Consider the following 10,524-nt stretch of genomic DNA (forward strand, 5'->3'; position numbering starts at 1 on the left):
TCCTGTCTGGCCTGGAGATGAAAGTGGAGCGCTGCAGGCCACCCCTCGTCTTTTCCCCTTCTCCTTCTGTCTTCGCTGTTCCCGCTCCAGATTGTTTTCAGCCCTCTGTGTCCAGCTGATCTCACCATGTCTTCTCCGATGTCCCCAAGGTAAGCGCTGTGGCTTTGCAACGCCTTGGCTGCACGTCCCACATCCTGTCCCCCCTTCTACCTGCCAGCTGCTTCTACGGCACCTCATGAAGCCCCCATTTGCCCTCTTCCTCTCCTGCCTGTTCATGGCCCATCCTTGCCCCTACCTTCAATGCCCCCCTGGGCATTGCCTGGCTGTCCTCTTGGTTCCACGTTCTTCCCTCTTAATCTTGGCTACAATCCCTGATGTCTTGGCCTCTGGACTTGTTCGCACGCACTGTTCTGCATAAACGTGCTGCCGCTGCCGTTCTTCTGGACTTCATGTGATGTGACTCTTTCAGCGTATGCTAACATTGGACATCTTTACTTGTCAACTGGGACTCTGTTGTACTGTTCTATTGAATCCTACCTGGCTGCTCAATTGTTTTCAATTTCTGCCACTTATCCCTGCCACAGCCCCTTTTGGTTTTTGATAACGTTGCTGTTTGTTGATGCCTGCCACTGTTTACCCTCTTACTGGTCCTGTTCATCTACTTGGCCTCTCTGTATTCTGCCCAGGGTTGTGAGTTTGATGTCTTGTTCCTTGCAATTATGAGATGCAGCAGCCACTCCCACTCTGCCTTCTCTTTCTCGCTATTTTTGCCACCAGCTGTTGCTTTGTGTTGCTGCACCATGCAGCTATGTTGTTGGCTCTCTAAAATGGATCTCCTTTGCCTCCTTGTCTATTCTTGTCTGTTGTGCCCCCCAACCATAGAGCCTTCCTATTAATGGTTGCCGCCTTTCTGAACCATCACGCCGCATTTTCAATGCTGCACTTTAATGCCTGTATCACAAAAACAAATAAAAGTTCCACAGGCTGTTTGCCTTTCCCATAGTCTTTTCAGTTTTATCCAACTTTGTATCTTTGTCTTTAACAATTGAGACAAGTATTTGTCTTTACTTGATACACCTGACTCCCAGGTCCTGCAAAAAGGGAGAATGGCCTGGATACCTTTGCCCAGCTGGTTTGAAGGTTCCAGACCCTATTTTCAGTACCCCTCCTCTTGGCACGCTCTCCTGCCAAGTCTGGCACTCAACGCACCTAGATTCACTGCTCTCTTTCTCTGTATTCACATCCACCCAGGGCCTTGGTTTACTCTCCTGCCAAGATCTCTGAGTGTCCCTTGTATACACAAGCTCTGTATTCCTCTTGTTTACAATTCGGGATACGCTTCCTCAACCTAAATCTCAGACCCCTTTCACAATGATCTATTCTATTTTCGTTCCACAGCTTTGGTTCTCCTGCCAAGAGCTATGAATGTCACTTTGAAATGCAAAGTTTGTATTCCCCCTCTTCCAGGTAGGGGTATGCTTTCCTTATGTGGGTCCCAGACCCTCTTCACTTAATTATGCACATGGTTCTCTTGGCCTGCTCTTCCTTCAATCCAGTGTCTTGGTTTACTATCCTGCCAAGGGCTGTGAGTGTCACATATTTCTAAATTTTGTATTCTCTTTCGTTACTGGTAGGGGTTGTCTTCCTTATATAGGTCCCCGACCCCATTCACTTGACTACTCTGCACCAGGGAATATTGACACTCTGCTTTGCCTCTGGCCCCTTGTATTCTCTCGGTCTCCACAGCTTTGTGATTAGCCGCCCTTGTACTTTAAGGGTCTTGGCCGTCATGTTCTGTCTGTTTGTGGGTCTCCCAAGAGCTTTGGTGGCTCTCCTGGCTTCTCGGGTTCTTCTTCAATCTTCCACATCCCTTCTCTGGAGCATTACAGTGGTTTTGTTGCATGCTGGCAGTTTTGGTTACCGGTGAGTGCCTTGCCTCGCCTCTGGTCTGCCGTCTGTGTCATGGGACTTCTGCGAGCGTGCCTCCTTCCAGGACACCATCTGCCGTTCTGCACTCTGGATCTGTGCGGGCCTTGCCGTGTTCTTGTTCCGTGCTGGACGGAAGTTGAAAAAGCCATCGTTCTCTTCCCTCTCTGGCCTTAAATGACAGCTGGCCAATAGAAGTGTCTAGGAGACTAGACCATGTGTATTGGTTCGGGCGAGTGATCATCATTCTTCATGGCCTCTTCCCAGTTGTTCTCACTTGGGATATGATACTATAGCACATGGAAGTAATAGCTAATGGGGAGTTGCCGGGGTCCTGAGGAAAGGTGGGAGCGTCAAGGGGATCCCGCATTCTCCCAAAGTTGTCACTACTCTCAATGGGGTCCTCCCTTCCAATGAGGTCCTCCGGCTGAGTACAACCCCCAAGGGGACCATTGGGTAGCAGCCTTACCAACCTGGGCTTGTGGAAAGGGGCTTCCTCATCTAAAGCAGTGATGATACCTCAGGATTCATCACACTATTCAGTACAGGGAATCTAAAATCTATGGCATGACACAGTAGAACATATTATGCTTGCCTAAAGCTTACCTAGCACCACTGAAGAACCCCACACACTGCCATTAGAAGATCTCAAAGGAAGAATTTCCCAACCAGTCTGCCCTCTTCAAGGTATAATCGAACATCCATGGGTAACCCAGCTGAATGCATACCAGTTGAGGTTAATGCAGCCTGAAAAGTCCTTTGTAGCCCTATCAGAAGCTGCTGATCCTTCCCCAACCAGGAAGGCTCAGTCACTTGCTCATGTGCACATAGACAAATGTACCAGACAAAGGTATGTGTAATACCAAAAAGATGAACAAGTTGCCATCCTGGTGCCACTTTGAATCATGAAGGAAATACCCCCCAGAGGAAAAACCTCTGTAACAAATGTTCAAGGTCTTCACATCGGAAAATGTGTTACAGGATACAAAAGGGTGGCTAGTGCACTGGACATATTTTTCAAGGAAGCTAACTGTCTAGTCAATGCTCCAAATTCGAATCAGTGTTCATGTCACTTTGGGAGGAATAGAGAGAGGATGAAGAATGTGTGCTCCCTGGAGAAGATGACACGCTAAACGATGTTTACATAACCCACTAAAGGCTGTTTGCCTAAGGAATTGGCCAACCTCTAAGGCTACTGCATCCTGTCTGGGCCTCACACAGCACACCATTTTTTGGTCGAGCACAAACTGTTCACATGGGCCCTTTCCAGCAGGACAGCATCTCAAGGGATGCAATGGTATGCAACATTGAGGTAAGCCCTGCCGGGACCTCTATGCCCAACCCTGGCCCTACCATCATCCCCATTCCCCTTACCTTCCTTCATGCCAGGCTGTATACTCCCTCACAAACCCTGCAATGTGCCTTAATCAATGCACACTCACTCTCAGCTCATGCTCTAGACATCCACTATCTCAATGATCTAGATATCTTTGCAGTCACTGATACGTGGCTCCATGATGCTGTTGGCCTTGCCCTCTCCATCGCCATCTCTCGTAACTATGCCATCTACTGCAGTGACAGACTTGTGCAGAAAGGTGGCAGAGTTGCCATCATATTCAAAAATACCCTTCCCATCCACATTATACCCACCGCCCACTACCCAACTGCCAATCCCTTACTGCCAAAACTGCACTTACCCCTGTTTCTACCATATCTCTACATGTTATCTATTGCCCAACTGGTCCTGCCACCACCTTCAAACATAAGTCTGTTTTACCAAATTGATAGGAAAACAGCAAAACACCAAGGGAGGACACCCCCCCGTACCTATATACTCTGTAAACCCATAGTCCTTTTCCTTTTCAGTGCTGTCCCTTCTGTTTCTAGATTTTGAGATATAGCACTAGCTATAATAGGGACATTCTAATAGTTACCTTTAGTATCCTCACCATTTGCCTCAGTTAGACAGGCAGCAAATACTAGGACACGGGTGTGCGTGTTAGGGACACTTCTCTCTTCTTTGTTCGCTGGCACTATCTTCTCTCTCCCTTCCATTGCTTCACCAAAATGGAACAAACTCTGAGTTTCTCAGAAGACCAAACCAACAACATTATTCAGGGGCCATCTCTCTTTAACCTTCTGGGAGCGCAACAACATTTATGCTGCATCAGCCACAGGAGACAACCTTTTGAATCTAAAAAAGAAATGCTTCCGTACGGAAGTACACGGACACTTTCTGAGGGAGTACCTCAGAGTTAACCTGGTGCCAGTAGGACTGATCGTCAGGAATGAACCAGCCCTATTACTCGAGGACAAGGAATACATGCTTGGATTTAGTAAAATCTCAACCAAATGCAGCCGCGACCTGATGGTCCACACAATCACGACGGCCCAAAGAATACATACTAAAATACAGGAAGAATTAAAACTGGAAGAAAACAAATTTCTTAAAGATGAAAACTTACAAAATGCTTGTGACAAACTTAAAGAAATAGACAAGGCTCTAGATGACTTTATGGCAACAACACTGCAAAAGAAACACAAGAAAATACCAAAGGACATCAGACATTTGAAAATCGAACTAATGTACCCCTACCTCTCAGCTGACTATAAGGATAACAAGGAGAGAGAATGAAAAGAGAAAACCTAACCAGCACAAACAGGAAAAGACGCAAATGGGTCTCCTTTACAGATATATCAAGTTCTGGATCATTTTCTGATGACCAGACTCAAGCTAATAAAAGATACCCCCCACAAGGCATGTACCAAAATCCTCCTATGGTTCCTTTTTGTAGGATATCGGGGTCCCAGAGGAGGATTCTGGAATCCTGCTCCGCCACCACCACCGCAAGCAATGCAACAGTTCTTCCACTATCCAACCTGGAGGCGTCCGAACAACAGGAGGAGACACAGCAACTGGCGACATTGAGGAAATCCCTATATTCAATCTTTCAGGGATGCCCCTTATCACAGATGAAACAGCGGCATTGACAATGGGACTATCATTTGTCCCGACGAATCCCACAGATTGGTTCAGACTAGATACCGAACTACACAACTTCTTCAGAAACATAAGGAGAAAAGTCTTCTTTAAAGAACAACCTGCCATCTCTCTGGCCTCAGAGTCAAATCAGACTTCAACCCGAGAGATAACGAAGTACCAGCAGCCATCATTACCTTTGAAAAATGTATCAAACAAGGGATTAAAACATTACAGAAAAATCCACAAAACCAACGCCACAACATGACATCAGGAGAACGCACTGCCCTCAAAAAACCTTACAGAAAATAAAAAACTGGTGATAAAACCAGTGGATAAAGGTGGAGGGATAGCGGGCCAGAATACCAATCAATACAAAGACATGGTATTGAAACTCCTAAATGAGGCAGCCAACTACAGAAAGCTGAAGAAGGACCCGACATTGGAAATAAAGAACAAGATCCAGGAAGCGATGAGCTTTGCCAGTGAACATAACCGGATTACAGATAAGGAGGTAGCCTTCCTGACCAACTCAGAAGAAAGAACGCTGGCTTTTTACGCACTCCCGAAACTAAGCAAAGACAAAGGGCCCCATTACACGGAAGGCGGTGAACCATGGTGCTATTAGCGCCATGGTTCATGCCGGTAAAATACTGGCACCGCCTTGGTGGAAAGGGGAATTACCGCCCCATTCAAAGGTTGGCGGGGCGGTAATTCCCCCTTCCACCATTGCCCTTCCCCATTCCCATTTTTTCCCCATAGGGCTCTATGGGAATGGGGAAGGCGCTAATTACGGTACAGCAAATTGCGGTACCGTAATTAGCTCCACTGGTCCCTTTGCGGGTTGGTTTTTAACGCCTGCAAAAAGCAGACGTTAAATTCCCCAACCCACAAAGGGACCTCGTAGTAAGGCGGTAAGGATTTACCGGTACCGGCAAAATACCGGTACCGGTAAACCCTTACCGCCTACCGTGTAATGAGGCCCAAACTCATTCTTCCAGGCAGGCCAATAGTATCAGGCTGCGGTTCCATCTTGGAGCCAATTTGTACATTTATTGACCATTTCCTGAAACCGCTTTGTCAAGAAACCCTGACCTACCTCAAAGACACGATGGCCACTATTTCTCTGTTTGAAAACAAAATCTTCAATATGAACGAGGAGCTGTTAATCACAATGGACATTGTCAACCTCTAGACCAGCATCCCCAAAGTGCAGCGGTGGAATGCATGAGGCAATACCTTACACACCATATGCAACAGAGGAGGGTCCCAACCAGCTTCATAATAGAATTGCTTGAGTTAGCCCTGACTAACAACTATTTTCTATTTGAAGACACCTTCTACATACAAACTAGCGGGACTGCCATGGGCGCAGCCTTCGCCCCGAGCATGGCCATAATATTTATGGCTGAATATGAACAGATCCATGTTCTGAATAGCAATAACCCCTTCCATGAAAAGATACATCACTGGCACCGCTACATTGATGACATCATCCTAATCTGGAAAGGTGACAAGGAAACCTTAGACAACTTTCTGACATGGCTGAACAGACAAACTCAGGAAATCAAGTTTACAATGACCAGCAGCAATGCAGAGATAAGCTTCCTAGACCTCATTATCAAACCATCGAACAAGGCCCTCATGTCTACTCTGTTTACAAAAGAAACAGACAGGAACACCATTTTACATTGTAAAAGCAACCACCCAAAGAATCTTCGGGATAACCTTCCATATGGACAGTTCCTTCGCCTTCCCAGAAACTGCACAGAGATGACACAGTACCAAAAACATGCCAACATTCTTCAAGAAAAACTATATGCGAGGGGTTACCCAAAAAACTCCTCAGCTATACTAAAAAGAGAGCCAAGTATACACCAAGAGAATCCCTGCTGACACCAAAAAACCGCTTCAGTGAAGAACACAAAGTTTTGACCTGTGTGTCCATGTTTGGTCCGACTACTACTAAACTGAAAGGACTCATTAAAAAGTTCTGGCCACTAGTACAGCTTAGCTTACCACAAGAGAGAATTCCAAGAATGGCACTTAAACTCTCCAAAAATCTTAAGGACATGCTGACCAACGCAAGAATGAGCAAGAAGAACACCAGATCCTTTACTTGGGACATGAGGGAAATTAAAGGTCACCACCCCTGTGGGATGGGCTCATGCTGTAGGTTTACCAGAAAAATGTCCTCCTTTCTGATTCAAGATAGGGTCTGGAACCTCTGTCACTTCTCTAATTGCAAAATGACTAATGTAATCTATGCAATAGAATGTCCTTGTGGAATAAGATATGCTGTACAAACAAACAAAAAAATTCTACAAAAGAATAGGGGAGCATAGGTCCAGAATTCGATGCAGAACTCTATCAGCCCCCCTGGTGACACACTATGTTGAATTTCAACATGGCCTTGACGACCTACTATGGTGGGTCCTTCACATGGTATCTACTTCCTCCAACACCACCAGTGCCCTCAACCATAAAGAGGCCCGGTGGATGTTCAAACTAAACTCGATAACCAATGGTCTTAATGAGGTGTTACCCAGTGGCCCATATGGGTAGCTACCTCCCCCCGTGACCAGCAACCTATACATCGGGTGTAGCACTCCTGTTTACCCTCCTGAGTAGTCTGTGCCTTTGTATTTTGTCAAAGATGCCAGACATCTCTTTGAATATGACCATACAACACTATTCTAATTGCCATTCACTTTTCCTACTCTTTAGGAACACTAGCATTTGCTTACTAGCTCTGACCTACCTTGGCGTTATACACAGCTGACTACCCAAGTTCTTTGAATAAGGCCCTGTACCTACGGGACTATCATGCACAGTTGCCTGCATCTCCATGGTTACTATATTTAGCACTAACATGCATGCGCACAGAGGGTACTCTACCCTTTCCGACACATGCACATCTGCTATCATGCATAAAGCTCCCGCACTAGTAATTCCAGTGTGCACCCCTGCATCTATTAAAGCAGACCCTGGCTTATTCCAGGGCGGTCCACATCCAGAACCCAGCCCTAGGTGCCATAATACACCTGTTCATCGTATCCCCTGGCACCACAGACAAGGGCGATGTACGCATGCGCGCAGAGAGAACCGCTTCCCTCGTGACGCATGCGCACTCCGCATCTATGTCGCAGCTCGGATTCAATTTAAACATGGGTCACGCTAGTAGCAGCGAGCAGCTATGGTTTCCAGCTACTCGTCCAGCTACTTAATACAGCCCGCTCATGTAAGAACCACTACCCACTCTTACCCATTTTTCCCTAAAGACTCTCCCGTGTCCATGCACGATCTGTAAGTAACCCAGGCCCTCCCTCTGTCTAGTTCCTCGCACTTGTCAAATATACTCTGCCTACACTAGGTGCCCTGCCAGAAGATCGCCATAATCACTCTCCATCTTTTCTGAAGGGGTGACATCAGATCGTTACCCTGCCTTACTGGAATTTGCTCATACCGAAGATGCAAAGTAACTACCCGTAGGTCTCAGACCTTACTTTTCTGTTTGACAAACCTTTATAGATTTTAAAACTATGTCCACACATGTCTTCCACAGCACCACCATCTCAGGTCCAGTCTATTTAAGACTCACTGACCCCCAGAAAATTAAGTAAATTATAATACTATCCTGCAGAGATCGATCCTGGTCCCAACATGCTGAAGGTCAGTGTCCTTTCACCACACACCCAGTATTGTCTTTATGTGTCAGCAGAATGTTCTGCCTTTTTAATGTCATTGAGTTTAAATCACGTATGTGAATACACACACAACACTGCTAATGCTAGCCCTTTTATATGTTCCTCCTGTAAGGAGACCTTCCCATTCCACAGAAGAAGTCTCTTGAACTAAATCTTGCCGAAACATCTGGGGCCCTACTACTGTCTCCATTTAGGTTACCCCCTGCTACATCTGAACTATCGATTCAAACCCAGACGTCGACCTTTGATTAGGCCACCCTTTTGTGTCCAGCTTTTGCAACTATGTACGCATATAGATTGCAGTAATCTGTTTTCTACTGTAACTGATGAATTACACAAGTCACTGGAGGTGAAGGATTTGTTCACAAATAGCACTATGTACCATTGAGTTGTTGCTGCATACATCCCCAACAATACTCAGTTCTAAGATTATAAACAGAATAAGACCACCAACAAATACTGGTCAATTTGATAAGAACCTGTGTATTCTATTGTTTAGTATGGTTGAAAATAATGTGTAGGGTACACTTAAATCGCCTTATAGTGTACCCATCATGACAAAGACATAAGTCTGTTTTACAAAATTGATAGGAAAACAGAGAAACACCAAGGGAAGGACACCCCACTGTACCTAAACACCTTCAAAGATGACTTAGGCCAGCTCCTCCTGACAAACCTCAAACTTAATTCCAAATCTATTGCCTTGGGTGACCTCAATCTTGGTTATGCTGATCCTCTTGCTAATGTTGCTGCATCCCTTGCAAGCTCCACTGCTGCCCTTGATTACTCTCATCCCATTCACACGCTCGGCCGCACTCTGGACTGGTTACTCGACCATAACTGTAACATAACAATCAAGTCCAACACCCCTTGTGCATGGTCAGACCACATAATAAAATTCAGCATCCCTCTGGAACTCCAACCTACCCCTATTCCACCCACTGTGCTTTTCCATTCAAGAAGCACCCGCAACCTCACCAGTGACTGCCCCAGCCACTCCTTGCGGACCTCCTGGCAAACGTCCTCTTAGGTTGACCTGCTCTCTAACCAGTACAACTCGGCACTTGCATCAGCTGTCAACACGCTGCCCCCCATCAAAGAGCACCTTCCCAAGCAATCTCAACAGCACACTGCTATTTCACCCCTGATCTAGACTCCCTGTACTCTGAGAAACCCGCTGTGGAAGCTATCTGGAGCAAACACCCCACAGCTGAAAATGAAGCCTGATTCCTAGTGCTATCAAAAACGTACAGAAAAACAATCCAAGCCACCAAGGCCTCTGTCTACAATACTTCCTGAACGCAGACGGAGACTCCCTCAAACTCTTTGCCATATTTCGTGAGGTTCAAGCACCTGTGCACCCCCCCTTCTACTGTCATCAAGAATGACAGTTGGTGTGCCAACGTCCAAAAGGCATTTCTAGACAAAATTGCCCCCCTCTCCACCGCCCTACCTCCACGACGGCCCACTCTTTAACTTCCATCCTGTCTCAAAAGCTGATGCTCAAGGACCTCAAACCATCACGCTGTAGAGGCGGCATATGCTCTGCCCCGATCTTTAGGGATTGCGATAAGCTCCTGCTAACAACATTACTGCGATCATCAATGCTTCGTTCACCTCCTGCTTGGTCCCTGTGTCGCTCAAAGAACCCTGGGTCTCGCCCCTCCTCAAGAAGCCTGGCCTTGACCCAGCAATCCCAACCAATTGCTGACTGATCACCACTGTCCCTTTCCTGCACAAAATAATAATGTATTTCTTATATAGTGCTACACACCCATAGGTCTCAGAGCGCTCAAATAACAGAAGACATTATTATCCCAAAGAGTGGTACTCATTTTATCGACCTCGGAAGGATGAAAGGCTGAGCTGACCCTGCCGGGATTGGAACCTGCCACAGGAGGCTGCGCACAG

Source organism: Ambystoma mexicanum, chromosome 4p, assembly GCF_040938575.1.
Source record: "Ambystoma mexicanum isolate Mex_15411 chromosome 4p, UKY_AmexF1_1, whole genome shotgun sequence".
In the NCBI taxonomy this organism is placed as follows: Eukaryota; Metazoa; Chordata; class Amphibia; order Caudata; family Ambystomatidae; genus Ambystoma; species Ambystoma mexicanum.